The 21114-nt window shown below is 50.2% G+C and overlaps 1 long non-coding RNA gene across 3 annotated transcripts in view; it reads right to left on the bottom strand.

The window, feature by feature from the left end:
* The window catches only part of LOC120383682, a 57152-nt gene extending 36643 nt beyond the window's left edge, over positions 1–20509 (bottom strand). For all 3 annotated transcript variants that reach the window (XR_005588497.1, XR_005588496.1, XR_005588498.1), the window contains exon 1: positions 20384–20509. This is a non-coding gene — a long non-coding RNA (uncharacterized LOC120383682). The remainder of the gene's footprint in view (positions 1–20383) is intronic.
* Between the last annotated feature and the right edge of the window lie 605 nt (positions 20510–21114).

The following is a 21114-nucleotide window of genomic DNA, read 5'->3' as shown; positions in this document are numbered from 1 at the left end:
ACACCCTAATCCTTGCTGAAAAACTGGCCGTGGCAAATCATTTCATTGCTCTCCTCCACCATGTGTAATATGGGGATAGTCCCGACCCCTGCTATGCAGGGTGGCTGGGAGATGGATTAATGTCTATAAAGAGCTGAGAGATCCTTCGTTGGCAGGAGCTGTAGAACCCCAAAGCAGCAGAAATGCACTTGCCTGCCTTGCAGTGCAGCTTAGCTAATCGTGTGTGAAGTGCTTTGAGATTCTCAGATGAAAGGAGCGAAGCACGAAGTGTGTTAGAGGAAGGACGACACACGGAGTTTTTAAAAACTCCTGCCATACATCAAACCACTGAAATCCCCTTGCAAAGAAACAATGGCTGAGATTCTCTCTGGCCATGCAAAAGGGCTGAAATACAATTAAGAATCTGGTCCATTAAGTGTCTCCTAAAGCCAGGGGCCCGGATCCCAGCTGGACGAAATCAGTGCAGCTCCATTGACTTGGACAGAACTTGTCCAGTTGACAGCAGCTGGGGATCTGGCCCAGGAAATTCACAAATTTGAGCCCTGATGCTGCTTTCTCTGAACTCAGTGGGAGTTTTGCCCTGGATTTCAATGAAAGCAGAACTAGGAACTAAGCAGCCGTGACACATTTAACCATTTCAGTGCTGCCTAATGGATAAGGCACCGGAGGCATCCTCACCTCTGCATTGGTGCCCCACGTCCTATGCCCCATCTGCAGTGCCGTCATTCCAACAGCACTGCAATTGAAACACCGTCCCACCGCACAATAGGCCAGGCCAGCACCTATAGAGTTAACCCTTTTCGATTTAAAATCTAGAACGCGGCAGGAGCGAAGGCTTGGTATTGAGTGTAGCATCCCTTCCCCCCTCCCAAGCTGCCAGTCTCAACCACACACCTCGGAGTCTTTCAGATCCTTAAATAAAAGGGAGCCTTTAACAAGAGTCTTCCTGGGAGACCTCACTGCTGTTTGTTCTCTGCCACTGGCTTGTTTAATTTACCGGCCCATAATAGCGGCTAAGAGAATGAAACTGCTCGGCTCCCTGCGGCCCCCTTGGCACACACCTGAGCTTGGAACAAAGCCACCAGCCGCCTTCCCTGAATCCTTCAGGATGTGACATCTCAGAAGATTGGCCTGTCGGAGGCATTTGTGGCAAACCGCATTCTCCACCGGCGCTGTCACAGGTAGGGAGAGAATTGGCCTTCAGAGTAACAAGGGTCGCACCTGCTACTCCCTCCGCTCACTGCGGCCTTTTCATCTCCAGCGCCGCGAGAAATGGATTGTGTGGTTGATTGAGATGGACAAAAATCACAAGCTAGCGGCATTCACACAACCGCCCTCTCCCTCCTCCACCCCCGCATGGCTTTATTGCTTCCCTGCCCTTCCCCCCACTCCCCGTGAATGCAGGGGCTGGGCTGAGCACAGGAGAGAAAGGGGGATAATTGTACCAGGGTCCCAAGCTCAGGGCCCCCACCAACTTCTGTGACATCTGCGTACATAAAGCGAAATGGGAAGGGGTGAGGCCCCAGCAAACATGATGTGCCAGGGCCCCACACTTCTCTCAATGGGCCAGAGTGGCGATTGGCTCCAAGTGCCTTCACACCGCTGGCACCAGCGGACATCATCTTTCCCTCACAGCGGGGGCTTCATAGGAGCCAGCCCAGCAAGATTTGCCCAGGTTTCTTGGACCACCCCAGCACATGGGTACCACGATCACGCTGCCTTCCTGACGGCTTCTGGGCCTGCCTCTGGGCTCCCAAGCAGGGCTGATGCCACACTCCCCCTCCTGGCAGGCTTTCCCCCACCAGGCATTGAAGCCTGGGGTTTCTCCAGCTGCAGCGACTCAAGGGTCTGTCATTCTGCCTAGTTCTCCCCACTCTCTCCCATCGGCAAAGAGCCCCTTGTTCTCCAGACGGATTCCTCTCCACCACTGAAAAACCTTAGTTCAGTTCCCAACTCTGCCACTGCTGTGCTGCGTGACCACTGGCAAAGTACTTTGCCTCTGTTTCCCTTCCCTCTCGTTGTCTGCTTTGTCTATTTGGATTGTAAACTCTTCAGGGCCCAGATATGGTGGGTTTGTACAGGGCCTATTGCAATGAGACACTGATCTCAGTTGTGCCCTCCAAGCACTACTGGAATATAAAGACTACTACTAAGTGGTGCGGGAAGTAAAGGAAGCGGAGAGAAGGAATTCCAGCTCATTAAACTGCTTGGCCCTGGCTTCCCGCTCTCCCGTCCTAACCATGTTCTCTCTCTTTGCCTGGCTGATGATTATTGCCGCTTCCTCACACAGCGCCAGCAAACAGTCCCCCGTGCTTGCCACTTTCTGCACAGCTAGGCAAACTGACACAGACCGGGTTAGAAGGGAAGAGCATGTTCGCATGTCTCTTAATGGTTCCCCTGCTCCCCACACCAGGGAGAGTTGTATTAGAATGTGTTACACTGAATGTGCCACTGCTGTTCCTAACGGCTCCTGCTAATGCATTCGGTTGTCTGCGGCATCACAGTTCACCTCAGACGGAGCCAGGACGATCCACCCCACTCTCACTTTTTCATGGCTTTTAATAAGCTGGGAGGTTGGAGGTTTTTTTAAACTTTGGCTCGCTGCAATCATTGCTCAGGCTTGACATTATTGGGTTCTGGTCTTGACTCTATCACTAACTCACGGCACAAGCCCTGTGCCTCAGTTTCCTCATCTCTGAAACGGGGATGTTGGCTGTCATCCACCTCAGGAGGGCCGGAGTGGGGACCAGATTCTGTGAGGATAAACTAATGACTGCGTGTAAAGCACTTTGGAGATCTTTGGGCGAAATCATAATGGTGTGACAGCTGCCATCCTGGTCGACACTGAGGATTAACCGATACCCTCCAGAGCGAGACAGGTGGAAAAGCCAGGCTCTGTAGCTGGGAGTTGTACACCCTCTGTGGATCAGACACAGACGGGATGTGATAGAGAGCTCAGAGGCCCGGGAGGCCTAGTGCCTAGCACACCCAACTTCTGGTCCTTTGCCTCGGTCAGGGCAGTAGAGGTGCCTGTTCCTGATCTTAGGCCAGGACTCTTCAACTTTCCACCCACATCTGGGCCTCACCCTTATGGGCATGAGGTAGGGAGACCTGGGCCCTCCCTCTGCATCTGGTCCCAGCCCAGGGCCCTGTGGGAGGTGACACCAGCAGAGTCGTCCCTGCAGCAAGTTCGCTTCCCTGAGCTACTTCCTACCTATAAAGCCCTTCAGTTTGGGGCATCGCCCCTATAGCCCAAACAGACAGTCACTCAGAAAGAAACGAGGGGTCCAAAGGAGCAGAGCCCTGCAAGACCTGCTGGTCTCAAAGGAGGTGGTGATTGGAGAAGGCTCTGCCTGGTGCCATATCTGCTCTGTGGTCTCTCCTCAGGCTCCACCTCCTGTCCAGCTTCCCATAGAAGGGTTCCCCTCTGCTGCAGCACGTCCACCTCCCCTTTACCTGAGCTCCCTTCTAACCCATTCCTCCAGTCGTAGCGTACTCGGCAGGCCTGGAGGGGGGGGCTACCTGGGCCCAGTATGATCTTTTAACCCGGTGGGCCAGGGAGGGGTTTGTATAACCCACCACAGTGGGTTACACACCTCTGGGCGGAGGAAGCCCAAGCATCTGGGACCTAATGTAGTTTGAATCCTGGATGAGCCTCCGCTCACATGACAGCTGCCATCTTGGGTTGAAGTGGGGCCCTTCAGAGCTAGAAGCACAAGTCTCTCTACATCTTGAATTAAAGATCCAGTCTCTCTAGCCGAGAACTATGACAGACCCACACCCTCTGTGGGTTAGGGACCCACAACACCCCCTGGCTACTGGGTTACACTAGCACGTAGATAGCCCCGTATAGGCACAAAGTGCTCTACCACGAGGCAAAAAACAGCCCTGGAGTTATAGCAGGGCTTGGTAACAAGTCAGTTCTCTCTCTGAGCCAAATGTAGATTATCACCATGCTAGAGAGGGTGAAACTGACGCACGGAGGTGACGTGACATGCAGAGTCTGTGGCCGAGCCAGGAATAGAGCCCAGACCACTAGACCGGCCTCTCTTGGACTGCACAGTATCAAGGCTATTACACAGGAATAATCTCAACCAAAACACTCCCCAGCTCACTGCCCCCTTTTCCACTGTCCGAGGCAGGGAATGGGGGCTTTTAAAAGGAGTCAGGAGGACTCACCATTGCTAAGTGGATTCTGGGCTCCTGTGTGTGGCAGGCAGCTACTTGTGTTTGAGGCTGAATCAAGCTGACTGCATACTGAGCCAGTCTGGCTCTTTCCTGTCCAGAATAATGGTATTGGGAGGGGTGGGGGAAAGAGGGGTTAATCCTGGCATTGGCGGGAACACAAAGCAGCAATCTGTACACTCAGCACCGCTGGCCACAAGCAGAGGGTCTAGCCATGGCAAGGAGACCGAAGGGGACTCCTCCATGTCTCATGGAAATGGCTTTCCTCTAACCAATTCCCAGGGGAGACTGATGCCCTGCAGCTGACAGCCAGAGGGCTCGAGGGGCAGGGACCATCCTCACTAAATCATGGAATGCAATCTTCACCCTGTGGGATCCAATTCCGTGCACACTGAAAATTATGATTCAAAGCACTACAAAACCCACCAGTTTAAAGATCCTAATGACACCCCAGAGACTTCACTAGGCATAATATTTGCAATGAGCAGAGTTATAGAAAGGAACAACCTCATCTTATGTCCTGAGCAAGTCATTTCACCCTGCAGCTTTTCATCAATCAAGTGAAGCTAACCCATCCAAGCACAGCAACGGCCCTAGGCTGCTCTGCCTGGCCCTGCTTATCCACCCTCATCCCCTGCCTCGTGGGGCTCTGTCATTTACACCAGAGTCATTTGTCCACTTCTCCTACAGCTATCTACAAGCTCCCTGCCATACCATCCCCTGCAAAGGGCACTTTGGTCTGGAAGCCCATTCTTCATTCAAATATATCCTTAAGATCCAGGTCTATTGCCATGCCTACATGAAATCAGCCAACCAATAGCAGCCCAGGAGAAGAGCAGTTGGAGTTAATCAATGAATGGTTTATATAACATTTATATATACATATATAAAACTACCAACACACAGCCACATTGCTTGGGGTTTTCTCCCCATCTCCAGCCGCATCTGTTTGTTTTTCTGATCCTTGATCCCGCAATCAAATACACTTGGGCAAACCTCTGTGCCCACTCAGATTTCATCAAGTTGCAAGATCAGGGTCACAGGGCCTACTTTTCAAGAGATCTCAGTGCCCAGGCAGGAACTGAAATAAATGGCCAGGTTTTCAACTTGCTCAGCCCCATGGTTGCATATTGGGTGCTGAGCTTTTTTGAAAAATCTGGCCCCGCTTATGGGCGCTGGACAATTGTAAATATGGCCCTTCTTTTGTAAGTTTTTTGGGGTATAGACCATGTTTTCTCTCTGCATTGCACATTGCGGGCACCACTCGAATATAAATAATAATAATAAATCATCAGCAATAATTCGTGACACGTTCTAGCTGATGACCGCCACTTCTGATTGGCTGCAAGCAGATAGTAAATAAATCTGTGAAAATGGCCATCTGAAATTATTCAGTAATATTTTTCACAAAGCTTCTCTCCCACTTTATTCGCCTTCTACAATCTGAGCCATACTGTGTAGCTGTGAATGGGGGCATATAATAAATAATAAAATAATAATAATACTTAGCTCTTACACAGCACTTTTCGTCAGCAGGTCTCCAAGCTCTTTACAATCAAGCCAAGTGTCGTTTTACAGATGGGAAACCAGAGGTACACAGAGGTGCAGCGATTTGCCCAAGACCACCCAGTAGGCCAGTGGCAGAGCCAATAGAACCCAGGCCTCCTGAGTCCCTGTTTAGTGCCCCGCCCACTAGACCATTGCCCATTAGAATGGGAATCATGTGGTCCTCTCACTGGGCAGCGCTCTGGCAATAAGTATTGGGGAAAGTGGATTGAAATCATGAGTGATGTGGAGAAAGTGAATAAGGAAAAGTTATTTACTTGTTTCCATAATATAAGAACTGGGGCCACCAAATGAAATTAATGGGCAGCAGGTTTAAAACAAATAAAAGAAAGTTCTTCTTCATGCAGTGCACAGTCAACTTGTGGAACTCCTTGCCTGAGGAGGTTGTGAAGGCTAGGACTATAACAGGGTTTAAAAGAGAACTGGATACATTCATGGAGGTTAAGTCCATCAATGGCTATTAGCCAGGATGGGTAAGGAATGATGTCCCTAGCCTCTGTTTGCCAGAGGGTGGTGATGGATGGCAGAAGAGAGATCACTGTGATCATTACCTGTTAGGTTCATTCCCTCTGGGGCATCTGGCATTGGCCACAGTTGGCAGACAGGATACTGGGCTAGATAGACCTTTGGTCTGACCCAGTACGGCCGTTCTTATGTAAAAGGTGCTTTCAAGTGGTTGATGTCCTGAGCTGAAAATGTCCTTTGCACAAACAGAGGAGCCAGTAGAGCTTGCGGGTGCAAATGTTGGTGAAAAGTGAATGCAAATGTAGGGCAGGAATAAAGCCAAAACATTAAACAACTGAGCTCAAAAAGTGCCCCCAGATAGTCGGTCAGATTTGTAGTCCCAGATGGGAGAGATCATGGCCTGAGAGCACACCTCTGCCTAGGGCTCCAGGCACAGTGAGCACGATGTAAGCCTAGGCTGACTCCACTGACCGGTGGAATTACACCAAGGATGAATGTGCATTATGTATGATTTATATCACAGTCGCACCTAGGAGCCCCAGCCATGGGCCAGCATCACAATGTGCTCAGGGCTGTACAAACACAGAACGTCGATGGTCCCCGCTCCAGACAGGGAGCAGAGAAGAGACAACAGGCAGATCCAACCAGACCGAGGGGAACGGCACAAGGAAGCCATGAGACAATATCCATTGTCAAATGGGTCGTGGTCTCAGCACAGCAGCTGCTGAACCGGTGTCAGGTTTTCTGTGGGCGTCGCGGTAAAGGAGCGTTTTAAGGAGGGATTTGAAAGGCGACAGGTAGCTTTGGACTATTTATGGGGCTCTCCCCCCAGGCCAGCCTGAGACAGAGCACAGAGATGTTTATTTGAAAGCTGAGCAAGTCGGCGCTGAAGGCTAGCATCACTGGAAGAGTGGAGGAAGGCCAACATCTCAACAGCATAGGAGAGATGACAGGCAAGGCAGAGGCAGGCTGTGAAGGGCCTTGAAAGCGAAGCCTCTCTGACGTGGAAGGCTGGTAAATATATTGATCTTCAAAGCTATTGAGAAACAGGACTAAATCCATCCCTGGTGTAAGTGGTGGTGACTCCAGCCAAGTCAGCGGAGTTCCTCCTGCTTACACCAGGGCTAAATTGGACCCATAGCACTTAGCTTGCATTGTTGGACTCAACAGAGGGGCTCGTTTAGCAGCACAGCTCTAAGTTCTGGTAACCCTTTAATCACAGCCACGAAGGTCCATTAACAGAGTTAATTAAAGCATCAAAAGCCGATCAGCGGTCCAATGAATAGCAGCACAAGCTGGTTTGGAAGCATTATCGCTCTTTCCCACAATACACCAGGGAAGCATGCAAATTAACATGCTGTTCTGGGGCCTAATGCACTACATGATTGTAAAACCATAGAAAATAATTGTTTGCAAAATAAGCAGCCCTGTTAATGGCTGGTATCACCCATTAGGCAGCATCCGAGATGGCAAACACGGCACGAGAGCAGGGATGGGCACAGTTTTACAGCATATCCCTCCCTCGACGCAGAGAACTTCCAGCTCCCAAGGGAGCCTTGTAGGAAAGCCCGACAGCCTGGATGAAAAATGAAAGGGGGCAGGCGTCGAAGCAGCAGGGCTGGGATCAGCAGCACACGGGTGTCCGACGCAAAGGAAGAGTCAACAGAGAAATCTGCTCCATTGCACTCCAACTTCCACCCTCGCCCTGCAGCTGGGGAGCCTTGCTCAGCACCGCCAGGCTGTTTAGTCCTGTTGTCTGACATCTAATGCAAGCCTGCGGTGTAGAGAGCAGAGAAGAGCCCACTAAAAGCGAGATGTTGCTGAGGAAATCACTCGCCCCTGCTCCCGCCCCAGCAGAGGGCCTGTTGAGTCCAGGATTCTGGATGTGATTTGACATCGTACGTTAGGACCGCATGCATCTGAGCAAAAGGCGGCCTGCAGGGATGGAGTCTACATTATAAGCAGCTTTGCACAGCTCCGGCCCGGGGGGGGAAATCTCCCCTGGCCCCCTGCAGCCCGTAAATGGTCTCCATGTACTGGAGTGGGGATGCGGGGGAAGAGAATAGGCCATTTAGCCTGAACAGCAGTGTCACAGATAAGAGAGGAAGTTTTAAGGGTAGCTAATGCAAGTTGATGTAGGAGAACCCCGCTGTGGCTCCTCTAGCAGGGGTGGGTTGGTAAGACTGATGGAGAAGTGGGTTTCTTGTGTATTGCCCTGCCCAACCCGAGGCAGACTCTGCCTTGCCGTGCACCTTGTGCATCTGTGCAAAGCAAGTGCAATCCGGGAGTGAACTGCCAGGGATGTGGACACACCCACTTCGCACAGATGGGAGTGACTGCACCAGGGACAAGGCGGGGGAGCGAGGGATCAGTCGCAGATGTACACACACCCAAAATGGCAACAAAAAATGAAGGGGTGGGGGAGAGAGCTTCCAGACAAAGCTCCGCTGTGGTCTTCATTAGAGACAGAAGAACCATCCGCCCCCAACCGCTGGAGGAGTGAGCACATCCAAAAACATGCTGGGGCTTTCCAGGCCTGAATAAAACAAGACATGGCCTGACCCCAGCCCTGATGGGCTCAGACTGCCCCTCTCAGTCTCGCTGGGTTCGTTTCCCTCTCAGCTTTGTTTTATTATCTGATCTTTCTCCATCTCTGCTCCTCTTCTCACACTCTCTCCTCAGAGGAACCAGGAGCCCAGGGACGACTGAGTTCAAGTCAAACTGTCCCACATGCTGCAGGGCTGAGCGGGCTCGGAATGAGCTCCATGAATTCCCCCAGTCCCTAGCTGCAGCGTAGGACAGCTGGGCTGGTGGAAGGGATGCAGCAGCGAGTGGGTGGAATTCTTGGGCCTGGGTTACACAGGAGTCCGACTACATGATCCCTTCTGGCCTTCAAATCTATGGACCAAGGTCACAGCAGACCTGGGTTCAATTCCTTCCCCATCCTCTGCAATGCTGAGCAAGTCACTTAACCCACCCTGAGCCTCACCTGTCAAGTGGGGCCCCTACTTCCCTGGGGTGCTGTGCGACCAGATCCATTGGTGACTGGTGAAGCGCTCAGATGTTCTGACGACGCAGGCCACAGAGATAGCTGGATTGCTAGTGGCATCTAGCTGCCATCCCCAATGCATTCACCTATGTAGTCACCCAATAAGACTTACCCCACATTTACACCCCCCCTCCCCCTACCCCTTGCTGTGTCTCACCAGCAGCCTGCTTCCCGCTCTCCTGCTTTGTGGGCTCTCCCCTGCGGCTCCGCCATCGCAAATAACAAACAGATTTCAAAGCCCCCGTCTCACATTGATGTAACATCAATACAACCGGAGATAAAAGCTCAGCGCTCCAGAAACAGCTGCCGATCACACAATGCCGGCTTTGCCATGGAATATTAATTTGGGTATTAAAGGGAAAGTCTCATTAGTGCAGCCTGAAAGGCCAGGTCAGCAGCATGGCTGCTCTGGCTCTGCCGCTGGGGGATGCAGGGAATGGGCCTGGCGTGGCTGGACAGAGGAGAGGGGGATCTGCTATGCCCATCTGAGGGAATCTGCATCCCTCCTCTGCATGGTCCATAGGGCAATGGGGGGATCATTGGAGGAGAGCAGGTGTGTGGGACCAATCCCCCCATATGCACACCAAGATGCCATCCCTACTCCCTCTGTGGCTCCTACATGGGAGCTCAGCTAAGGGGAGTGGGGACGACAGCCACATGAGTTACCTCTCCCTGAGCGGCTGTAAAAACCTCTCAGCAACATTTACCCCCAACAGTCGGGCTGAGGGGGCCCAGTCAACAGCAGCTGCGGGACCTGGCCTGCAGGGCACCTGGGCCTCCGGGAGCATGGGAAGTCTGAGCTCTGCAGGATCTCACCCTTTCTGTGGATCCTCACGTTCCAGCTGCACCATTGTCCATTCCGCTCTGCGGTCGCTCCCAGCAAGGGGTGCCTGGGGCACGGTGGGGCTCAGCTGTGGAGGTGACCTGGACACATGGGTCAGGGACTGCATCCGGCAGATGGACAGGTGTCACTGCAGAAGCCAGATGGCATAGCAAGGCTGGAATCTAGCTCAGCCTGTGCGAACCGTGCTGCTCACCCTGGCCAGGGCAGATGAAGGAAGGTGGAGGAAGGCATAAGAGAAGGAAGCGTGTCCAGCATGCCACATGCCCCATCACATGGACGCCAAGCTATCTCCCCCTCCACTCCATAGCGCTTCATGGCTCAGCTGACCGTTATGTGCTGGATTACTGTGCAGACAGCATTTATCCACCCCAGACAAGGACAACTGCTCCCCTCTGCCTACAACTCAACGATCCCGCTACATCCCTTGCCCTCCCCATTCTCGTGTCTCAGCCTTCCCTGCATGTCCTTCCCCAGCTCAGCCTTCCCCTCCCTCCCCCACAGTCTGGGCCTCTGCAGTAGAATCTGTGCATAACCAAACCCCTTCCCCAGCCCAAAGTGGGTCACAATGTCCATGTGGTATGGCCTCGAGTTAGCAGGCACTGGGCCAGGTCGTACCTTGCACGACAGACAGGCCTTTGGGCCTCCCTTGGTAGAACTGTGTAGCAGGTGCAGCAGGAGAAGACGACCCACCCCTCCCTTCCCGCCCGCACCTCCCCCGCAGCTGCAGTGAGCAGGTCACACAATAGCTTCACCATTCAGGTCTCCTGGTTTGCATTGATCTCCCTGTCTCTGCACTTGCTGTGCTCTGACATTTATGCTAATGGGGGCAGGATGGCAGCCGCGTTCCTCAGCCTTCCCCCGGGGGCTCATTAGCAGACAGCTGACTAAGTGAGGAAGCCTCCGTTTGTGAAGGGTTGTGGAGACCCTTCTTCAGGATAATTGCCTCCCGGGAGCCAGCTCGGCTTCTCTGACACACACACCGCGGGCACTAGCAGCCTCCTCATACCAGCCGTGGCAAGCTCAGCCCCATGCCTAACAGTGACCCTTCAAGCACCAGCTTCTCATGAACCCTCGCCACAGGGCTAGGCCCTCACTTACGTGGCCTCTGGCCTTGGAACCCCTCTGAGACCTGCCTGTGAGTGCCAGGCCTTTGTTTATAGGGCCCGTGGCCTCCCAGCTCCTCTCCCAGCTCCCCTCAGTGTTATGGCTGCACTTGGTTATAATGCATCTGGCCTAGGTGGCCATCCTCAGTGTGAGGCCTTGATTCACATGAAATCTCATTCTGAATTCTCCACGGCCAAGGCTGGCTGCCCTGGGCGAGGAGAACAGATGGGCCTGTTGGAATCAGTGCACACTTGGCCAGGATGGCTCCACTGAGCATTATTTTGTAAAAAACTGTTTGTCTGAATACTTGGGGTTGGTGGGGCAGGGGGTCAAGGCGGGAAATCCCTGTTCTACTTAGCTTCTTATCCCACATGCCTCACCATGGCTCACAACTAAATAGAGGGATGGTCTTGGGCTCCCCTCCTCTCCCAGCCATGATGCATGGAGCATCTGCCCTGATATTTGTAACTGTACAGATCACCTCCCTATCGCCCACCTCAAGCATTCAAAAATCATTGCGTTGGCTTAAAAATCACGAGATTTTAAAAATAACAATACATTTGGGGTTCTTTTTCTTTGCCTTCTGGGTTTTTGAGTACAAGGGTGCACCGGGGGAACATTTTCAAGTTTTTCTCTAAAATCAGGGGAGCTAGTAACTTTTTTGTTTTTAAGATAAAAGCTGAGTAGGAAAACTTAGATTCACATGATTCCAGGAGTTGGGGCTTTAAGACAAACAAAAAATATCATAAAACTCACAATAAAATCATGACACTTGACAACACGGTCTCCTCCCCAACTGTTTGCAAGTCCATAACACTCCAGCATTGATGGCAAGGATTGTTTGCAGAGAAAAGTAACATTGAGAGATTATCTAACGCAGTTTTAGTTTCTTTTAACACCATGTAGCAGTTTGAAACAAAGAAAAGGAACTGGCACCATGTGACCTGCCAGTTCTTTGCAAACCACCAGCCAGGAAGGACCCCACTGACAGCAGCCTGAGAACCATTCTTATGGACAAAAAAACAGACCTGGTTCTTTATTTCAGTGTGCAAGCAGCAGTGGGCACCTATTGATCTGAGAGTGATTGACAGGTGAAGGCTGGAAGGACACAAAAATGAAGCCAGTATACTTCAGTATTCCACCCTTACTATGAGACAGAGAGAGAGAGAGAGAGAGAAAGACTACAGAATTCCCCCTTTAGTAAATATGCTATAATGTTTCTCTGATATTAAAAAAATACAATATACTATAGTATGCCACTATTAAAAAACCACCACAATAGTCTACAGAATTCCCCCCGTATTAAAAAAGGCTTCAGAATCCCACAAGTGATCACCCTTATTAAAACATAGCCCAGTACATCACAGTAGAGGTCTCTGACTTTATAAGTGTCGGTGGTGTTGCTAGCCCAGGGGGAGGCAACCTGTGGCATGCGTGCCAAAGGCGGCATACGAGCTGATTTTCGGTGGCACTCACACTGCCCGGGTCCTGGCCACCGGTCTAGGGGGCTTTGCATTTTAATTTAATTTTAAATGAAGCTTCTTAAACATTTTAAAAATCTTATTTACTTTACATACAAAAATAGTTTAGTTCTATATTATAGATGTATAGAAAGAAACCTTCTAAAAATAGTAAAATGTATGACTGGCACACGAAACCTTAAATCAGAGTGAGTAAATGAAGACTCGGCACAGCACTTCTGAAAGGTTGCCGACCCCGGTGCTAGACTATCGTGCAGTCACTGCAGAATACTGTACCTTGACTTATAAGGGACGACAGTGAAGATTTTTAAAGGTATTTAGGTGCCCAAAGTTGGAGACAGTTGCCTAGTGGGATTTTCAAAAGTGCCTTGGTGCCTACCTCCCACTGGGAGTTACTTATCTGCATCTTTAAGTGAGTTGGGGGGAGCTACCTGTGAATGGGCAAAGGGGGCAGAAAGATAGAGGTGGGGCTACTGAGACTGGGTGAGGGACGATGAGGGAGTCAGCAGATGCCAGGCTGGGCAGGAACATCCTTTCTGCTGCCAGGCCCATTCCAGCCCACTTCCTGCTCCTTGGCCTGATCCTGGGTGCCATGGCAACCACTCTGGGTCCTGCTCTCACCTCGAACCCCATGCCTGGGCATGAGGGAGTTTACGCATGGGTGGAGCCCCGACAATCTTTCCATGACAGAGGCTTTAGCTTTCCCCTGCTCCCCTGAGTCTGTCACCCCCTGTTTAGCTGCCCAAATACCTTTGAAAATCTGGCCACCAATCCTTTATGGAGGCAAGGCACCCCCCTTAGTTTCGACAGGCATTTTGAGGGAGGAAGTACTTCAGGATAAACTCTGAAGCTAGTTATTCTGCGATGGCACTCTGCAACAAGGACGAGTTAGATCAACGCTCTGTCCCCCCAACCCTGCCCTTTAACACAGACCCCACACGCCACGAGTTATCCCACTGACATCTTCATTAACACCAAAGCTCACAAGCGCCATATGCCGGAAGCCTGGGCACAGCAGCCCACATCCCAGAAGGAGACACCACAGGCCCCATTAAACACAGAACACGATCAGCATGGGAGTCACTGAGCAGAAACTTTTCACATCGCTGCTTCTTGTCATGTCTGTGCACTGGGGCTGTCAACAAAACCTTAATGTAATTGTGCAGACAAGCAAGGGGTGGAAAACAACAGTTTCAGCAAATCAACGTAATTTGCAAGGAAATTGGTGAGTTACTGGCAGGAACAGTAATGAGGAAGGAAGCTTCTTGGAGAAAGTTTAACTTTTTGCTTCTTATGCTGCTCTGTCTCTTGGGTCATTGGCTCAGTTGCTCCATGAATTCAGCCGCTGACAGGAGAGGAGCATTTGATGACAGGACAGTTTGACACCTCTTGCCAAGCCCCAGTGGAAAAACAGCTACCCTTCCAGTGGAGCGAGCTTCCTCCCAGCAGTGCCTGGGGAACACCACCTCATCTTGCAGCCTGCACCACTTCATGGAGCCCTGGGGGACCTCTCCTCACAGCTGTGACCTGGGTGTACCTCCTTCTCCCACAGTGTGTTTGTTCTTGCTGCAAAGCCCTGGAGAATTCCTACTGCTCTAGTGATGCAAAGAGTGCCCCTTCATGCACTGCCATGCTCTATGGCCGCTGTTCTCAAACAGAGGGTTGGGACCTCATTTTAATGGGGTCTCCAGGACCAACATTAGATTTGATGTAGTTCCGGGGGCGGAAACTGAAGCCCAAGCTCCACCCCCACTCTGGGGCGGCAGGGCCCGGGCTGCAGACCCCCCCTCCACACTGGAGGCAGTGGGGCTCGGGCTGCAGCCCCTCTGCCCCCCTCCCCCGAAGGGTCGTGTAGTAACTTTGTTGTCAGAAGGGGGTCGCACCGCAATGAAGTTTGAGACCCCTTCCCTATGGGATCTCCCTGGATTTCAGGGCTGTGAATTTAACAACTGTGCCTGGGAAAAGTCTCCCTGTTCCTGCAGTAACGTCTGGCTCAAGGATTAATCTTACGGGTGCTGACGCTGATGTCTTCATCTGTCAGGAAGAAGCCAAGCCTTTTTAAAGTTTCAGTTGTGTTACAGCAAGAGGCTGCATCCCCAGAGACCAAAGGAACGGGCTGAAGCAGATTGATATTTGCGATTTTGGGGGGAGGGTGTTTTACTTATGTTCAGCTTCACTGAGCAGGTGTCTCTGTGATTTTCCCATCCACTGCCTGTGCTAGGAAGGCTCTGGTCTTCTCTCCGTTCTCTTTTTGCATGACAGACCCTCCCCAACTCAGCTCCTGGCCCTTTAAATAGGCGTTTTGCCATGGTGCAGTGGGGATTGTCTCCTGTCTTAACCTACATTCCTTCCTTTTCAACTCTGCATGAGCAATTAAAATTTAAATAAGAGGCTCTGCACTGCAGCAGGGACTGGTGGGGGGGCCGACGGAGAAGGGAGCAGCCCTCTCAGCCAGGCTCCAGTGGTGCCACCGCCCTGGAGGTGAGAATTTATTCCATTCCCAGCTAACAGCTCCAGGCAGGCATAGTCACAAAACACCCTTGGGATGGCAGGGTCAGGTGCTGATGCTGCTCAAAGTTGGAAGGACTATACCATGCTGAGAGCCTGCAGAGAGAAAAGCCAGCCCCAGGATTCTGCTCCCTACCCCCCAAACACTCGGTTTGGCCAGTAGGTCATATCAGAGAGTTCTCAACAACCAATTGGCAGAACGGTATCCTGAATGCCCAGCACTCTCCCGCATTGCCACTAGTGAGTTGTCTACAGTGGATGCGCACTGGGGCAGATCAGTTGTGGAAGGGCACCTGACTGACTCTGGTTTGCACCGGGTTGGCAGGTAGGGGGCGCTGAGCTGGAGCTGGGCACCGGGGCATTAATTCTGTGCATAGAGAGAGCAGTGGTGTACCGACCAACGTTTCTGGGATCTGTCTGAACACAATGGGGCCAAGTTAACATTGTCCCAGGAACAGTAACATGTGAACATCCGGGCCCTTGTATTGCAACCCTTCCAATTCACGTTGAGTTCAGTTCACCTTCTGCACTGACATTTCCTTGTGTTTGTAAATATACTGAAGGGAACGCTCTTGCCCGGAGCTAGAGTGGCTGGATTAGCAAACCTGACAGCATAGGTGCTGGAACTATGGGTGCGGGGGGTGCTGCAACACCCCTGGGCTTGAAGTGGTTTCCATTATATACAGGGGTTTACAGTTTAGTTCAATGGCTCTCAGCACCCCCACTATACAAATTGTTCCAGCATCCTTGCCTGACAGGGTCTTTTCCAGCGCTAACCTCCGTGATCTGAGAAACCAGAAGTGGACACCCAATCCCACTGTTGCTAAACCCAGGTATTCAAAAATCAGACTGGCTTAAAAATATAATCAAATGGGGGCTTTTTTTCCTGGCCTGCTGGCTTTGGCATCTAGGGGGCACTCAGGTCACCTTTTCCAGCTTTTCTCCACCACAATGAGGGCTAAACCTTTTTTTACACGAAAGCGGAGATTCTCATCTAATCACCAGACTCCAGGACCTTAGGCTTCGAGAAAAATACCAAATATCTCAGGGTTTGTGATGATCATGAGAGTTGGTCACACTGCCATCCTGATGAACTTCCCTTTGTAAGGAGACGCTTGGGATTCAAGACCTCTCCCATAATAGCTTCTGAAAGTCAGGTAAATTAGAGAGGAGCCCAAGTGGCAAACTTTGCATCCAGTGTTTGACCTGAACTCCACCCAAGCTTGGGGGGACTCGGGTGAGATCAGGGAGGTCATCTTGGCGCATAGGAGCCAGCTGTGAAGTTTGGGGGCTTTCAGATTCGAAGGTCTGGGTCACCCCATGATAGAGCTAAGGGCCAGATATGAAAGTCAGGTCTTTCCCCAAGTTGGAGGGTTTGACCTTCTGTCCAATGGGAACAGAAGTTCCTGGGAGCAATCATTTTGCATGGCCCCACATGCTAATGAATCAAAACAACAAGACAGTGCAGGCTAGAGCAAATCACTGGAAACATTTAAATGTTAAGAGAAAAACACACACACAAATCCAGAGGGTCCACCACTAACCTCCTGGAGTAAGTGAACCATAAAGGCCCTGGCCTCAACACGTGAAAACCGAGTGCAAAGAGTTACAAAGGTGTGACAAACTGGGAATGTTCTTAATGTTTTATCTGAATACTGTGTGGGTGCCTCAGTTTCCCCTATGCAGTTCTTAAGTATCTAGGTGGTGGGATAAGGGTGTATGGTTGCTGCAGAGCAAAGGGCCAGTGTACATAAATGCCCAACACTCTGTCTCCTAGCAACTGATGGCCTGGGCCCCTCCTCTGCAAAGGTGCCAACTGAAGGTGTTGGAGACAAAGAGATCAGGTGACCTCCTGGCCCGGGAAAGAGACAAAGGCCAGAAAGGAGGGGCTGGAGGGGGTTACAGTTTGGAGCTAGCTGGGGACTAAGAGTGAGGGCAGATGGGGGTGTCTGGCTCACGGGACCCCAGGATGGACCCAGCTGAGGGATCCGGTTCTTTGTACCTACAAGCTCTGTTTTAGACTGAGTTCCTGTCATCTAACAAACCTCTGTTTTACTGGCTGGCTGAGAGTCACGTCTGACTGTGAAGTGGGGGTGCGTGTAGGACCCTCTGGCTTCCCCAGGACCCCAACGGGGCAGACTCACTGTGGGAAGCGCACGGAGGGGCATATGCTGAATGCTCCAAGGAGAGACCCAGGAGGTGAAGCTGTGTGAGCTTCTTGTCCTGAAGACAGTCTGCTCCGAGGGAGAGGAGGCTCCCCAAAGTCCTGACTGGCTTTGTGGGGAGCAGTTCCAGAGCATCGCCCGGGGACTCCGTGACAAAAGGAATTTCACAAAACTGGGCAACCAAATGGCAGATGAAATTCAGTGTCGATAAATGCAAAGTAATGCACATTGGGAAACAATTCCCGCTACACATACAAAAGGAGGGGGTCTAAATAAGCTGTTACCACTCAAGAAAGAAAGATCTTGGAGTCATTGTGGATAGTTCTCTGATAACATCTGCTCAATGCGCAGCAGCAGTCAAAAAAGCGAACAATATTAGGAGCCATTAGGAAAGGGATAGATAATAAAACAGAAAATAGCATCATGACACACCTGGAATGCTGCATGCATTTCTGGTCACCTCATTTCCAAAAAGATATATTAGAATTGGAAAAGGTACAGAGAAGGGCAACAAAAATGATTAGGGGTATGGAACAGCTTCCAGAGAAGGAGAGATTAAAAAGACTGGAACTGTTCAGCTTAGAAAAGAAACAATTAAGGGGAGGATCTAATAGAGGTTTATAAAGTCATGAATGTATGGAGAAAGTGAAGAAGGAATTGTTATTTACCCCCTTCATATAACACAAGAACCAGGGGGTCACACGATGAAATTAATAGGCAGCAGGTTGAAACCAAACAAAAGGAAGTACCTTCTTCACACAACCTGTGTATACGTCTACACAGTCAACCTCTGGAACTCACTGCAAGGGGATGTTGTGAAAGCGAAACATATAACTGGGTTAAAAACAAATAAGATAAATTCATGGAGAATAGGTCCATCAATGGCTATTAGCCAAGATGGTCAGGGACACAACTGGGTGTCCCTACACCTCTAACTGCCAGAAATAGGGACTGGATGACAGGGAGTGGATCACTTGATAATTGTCCTGTCCTGTTCACTCCCTCTGAACCATCTGGCACTGACCGCAGTCCAAAGACAGGATACTGGGCTAGATGGAACATTGGTCTGACCCAGTACGGATGTTTTTATATTCTTATGATAGAGTCCCAAAAACAGTTTCACCTTTTTTTATTATTATTATTCTCTTTCCCTCTTCCAGGACAGTAAAAAGTACTCACGAGATGAGGTGCAAAATTCCTTCTTGACTTCAAAGACATTTCTCCTGGCCAGTTAATCCTGATTCCTGGCATATTCCATTGGAAAGCTCTTCACGCAAACAATTGGCAACGTACAGTACAAAGCTCTTGCTTCCCCTGCGACTCACGCTTCCAGATTACAGCATCTTTTAGTGGAGGTGAAAAGGAAAGCAGGAAGCAGCCTGCATTTCAAAGGGAGCCTGGCAATATCAGAGAGACTTTGAAAGTACTGTGCTTCCCTGCTTGCAAACAGAAATGGGGTAGGGGAGAGCACCAAAGTTTACATTCTACAAAAGGGATCTCATGTCATTAAAGATGCCTCATTCTGCCTAGAAGGAAGAGATTGTTAAAAAAAAAATCTCTCTCTAATCTCCATGCAGTAAATAACATGAATGCCTTTCAATGAACACAGAAACCAGGGCTGCCATGATGATGAAACATGTATCTTCCTTCCTCCATGTCATGGAACCTTCTGATCTGACACATGAACTGCATTATGGTACCTACAGCATCTGGGAGACTCAAGCACTGGGACACGACTGCATTGCCTCTGCTAGGGATTGATCCTGCAGCACTGGAGTTTATGGAAGTTTTCCCATTCAATAGGAGCAAGATCAGACCCCCTAGGGCTGGTCAAACCTTTTAGTGATGGGAAAATTGGGGGGTTTGACTAAATAATTTTTTTCTCTAGAAGTGTCTGTTTTCCATGGAACTTTCAACTTTTCATCAAGAAAAACCCCAAACACCCAAAAGCCAAAATCTGAAAAAATTTGATTCAGAAATGCCACAGTTGTGTCTTATTGAAGTTGTAGTTCATGTTCCTCCTTACCTGCTTCTCCTCTAGGTACTATGCTCCCCAGCTGAACTACATCTTCCATGATGCATTGCGGCAGCTCAGCAAGAAGGGAGGCCGTGGTGCACCATGGGCAATGTGGCCCAGCTAGGAAAGAGAAATGGAGCCATGAGGCACCCAAACTGCAATTCTCAAAGCAGCATGGTGCTATTTCTGAACCAAAAACTCAAACTTGTGATACACCCACACAAAAAATAATCAAAACCAAACATTTTCAGCCAAAAGTTTTTGGGTTTTGATTATTTTTTGTGGGTGTGTCAAAAAGGCAGTTTTCTGAAAAAACAAGCAACCAACCAAACAAGCAACAATGAAATGATTCCTTCCCCTCCCCCCCCCCCCCATTTTCATTGAAATTTTCCATAGGGAAAAAAACCAAAACATTTTCCATTGAGACCTGGCCCCACTGTCCCTCCCTCAGCAAAGCATCCAAGAGACTCAAGTACTCCAATATAATTGCATTACTGAGCTATAGCATAGTTTCAGGCAGACTGAAACAGCAAGCTCTGACCTCCTTATTACCTCCCCAATAGCACAGCATGCAGGAAACTACAACAATGACACAGAACTGCATTAGTTCTGCTCTATGATAACATTCTGCAGACTACAGAACCCAATAACCTCTGCTATAGCATATGGACTGGCTCACCTGCATGTCTGCCTGCTACTTGTATACACGCTGACTTATTACACCAAACCCCAGCTTCGCTTCCTACTGCCCATGTAACACAGCGCTGTTAATATCCATCAGTTGCCTCCTGTTTATGTCATTCACCTATATAAGTCTGTGTATTCTCAGTACATAGAAGACAGGGAAAGCAAGTTGGCTTATTAGAATTTCAACCTCAGTCCAGCATTCACTGTGATTCAAGAGCAAGGCAATGTTTCTATCCCAAAGGACTGCTGTCCCTATTTCACAAAGCCAGGAGAGGGGCAACAAGAGACCCCTTTACACTGCACAACACCCACCCTACTGTGTAAATCTTCCTTCTGAGGGCAGGCAACCATCTTGTCTTCCAAAAATGCTGCCTCTGAGCAAAGGGAGCAGTGAGCTGTTGCCTGCTTTTATAACCTACAGCCTGGTGTTTATAGGACGGTTTCAACCAATCAGAATGAGGAATAAATAGGCACATATAATGAATCCTCCCAGGTCTCTCTAGGAAGTTGGAGTATGCCTAGAAGTTAGGTGATTCAAGGCTCTGAGGGGCAGCCTAATGCACTGAAAGTCAAGTGGACAGACGTTATAGTCCAAGCATCCCCTCCTGGTGGTTCACAGAATGGAACATTTCAAGAACTGCCCCATATGGGATCTGTGGCGAGGAGCTAGGTCAATAAAACAGCCTGTCTCCTACACACAGGTCTGCAGAGTGAAACCCTTGGACTAACAGACTGACCCCAGGATGGGTAGTCAGCAATTCTGCTTTGCTGTGTGATCAGGGAGAAGCCATTTGGGCCTCTTTGTGCCTCGGCTTCTCTGTCTGTGTCATCCCCATCCACGCCTTGGAAAGGTAAAGCTTTATGCAGCTGTTTGTAGGTGCTAAATGTTGGTTTCATTGCAATAGAGTTTCAGTAGCAATAGCCAGTCGGCAGCCACACTGGATGCACTGCCCACTGTTCCCCCAGCCTGGTATCTGCTGCAGGCTCTCTTGCTGGCAGTTAGTTTGTGGGGGCACATCAGGCTGCTCTAATCTCCTTTTGAC

The sequence above is a fragment of the Mauremys reevesii genome, linkage group 15, assembly GCF_016161935.1.
Source record: "Mauremys reevesii isolate NIE-2019 linkage group 15, ASM1616193v1, whole genome shotgun sequence".
Taxonomy (NCBI): Eukaryota; Metazoa; Chordata; order Testudines; family Geoemydidae; genus Mauremys; species Mauremys reevesii.
The sequence above is the reverse complement of the archived record's forward strand: the minus strand, read 5'-3'. Positions and strand labels throughout refer to the sequence as shown.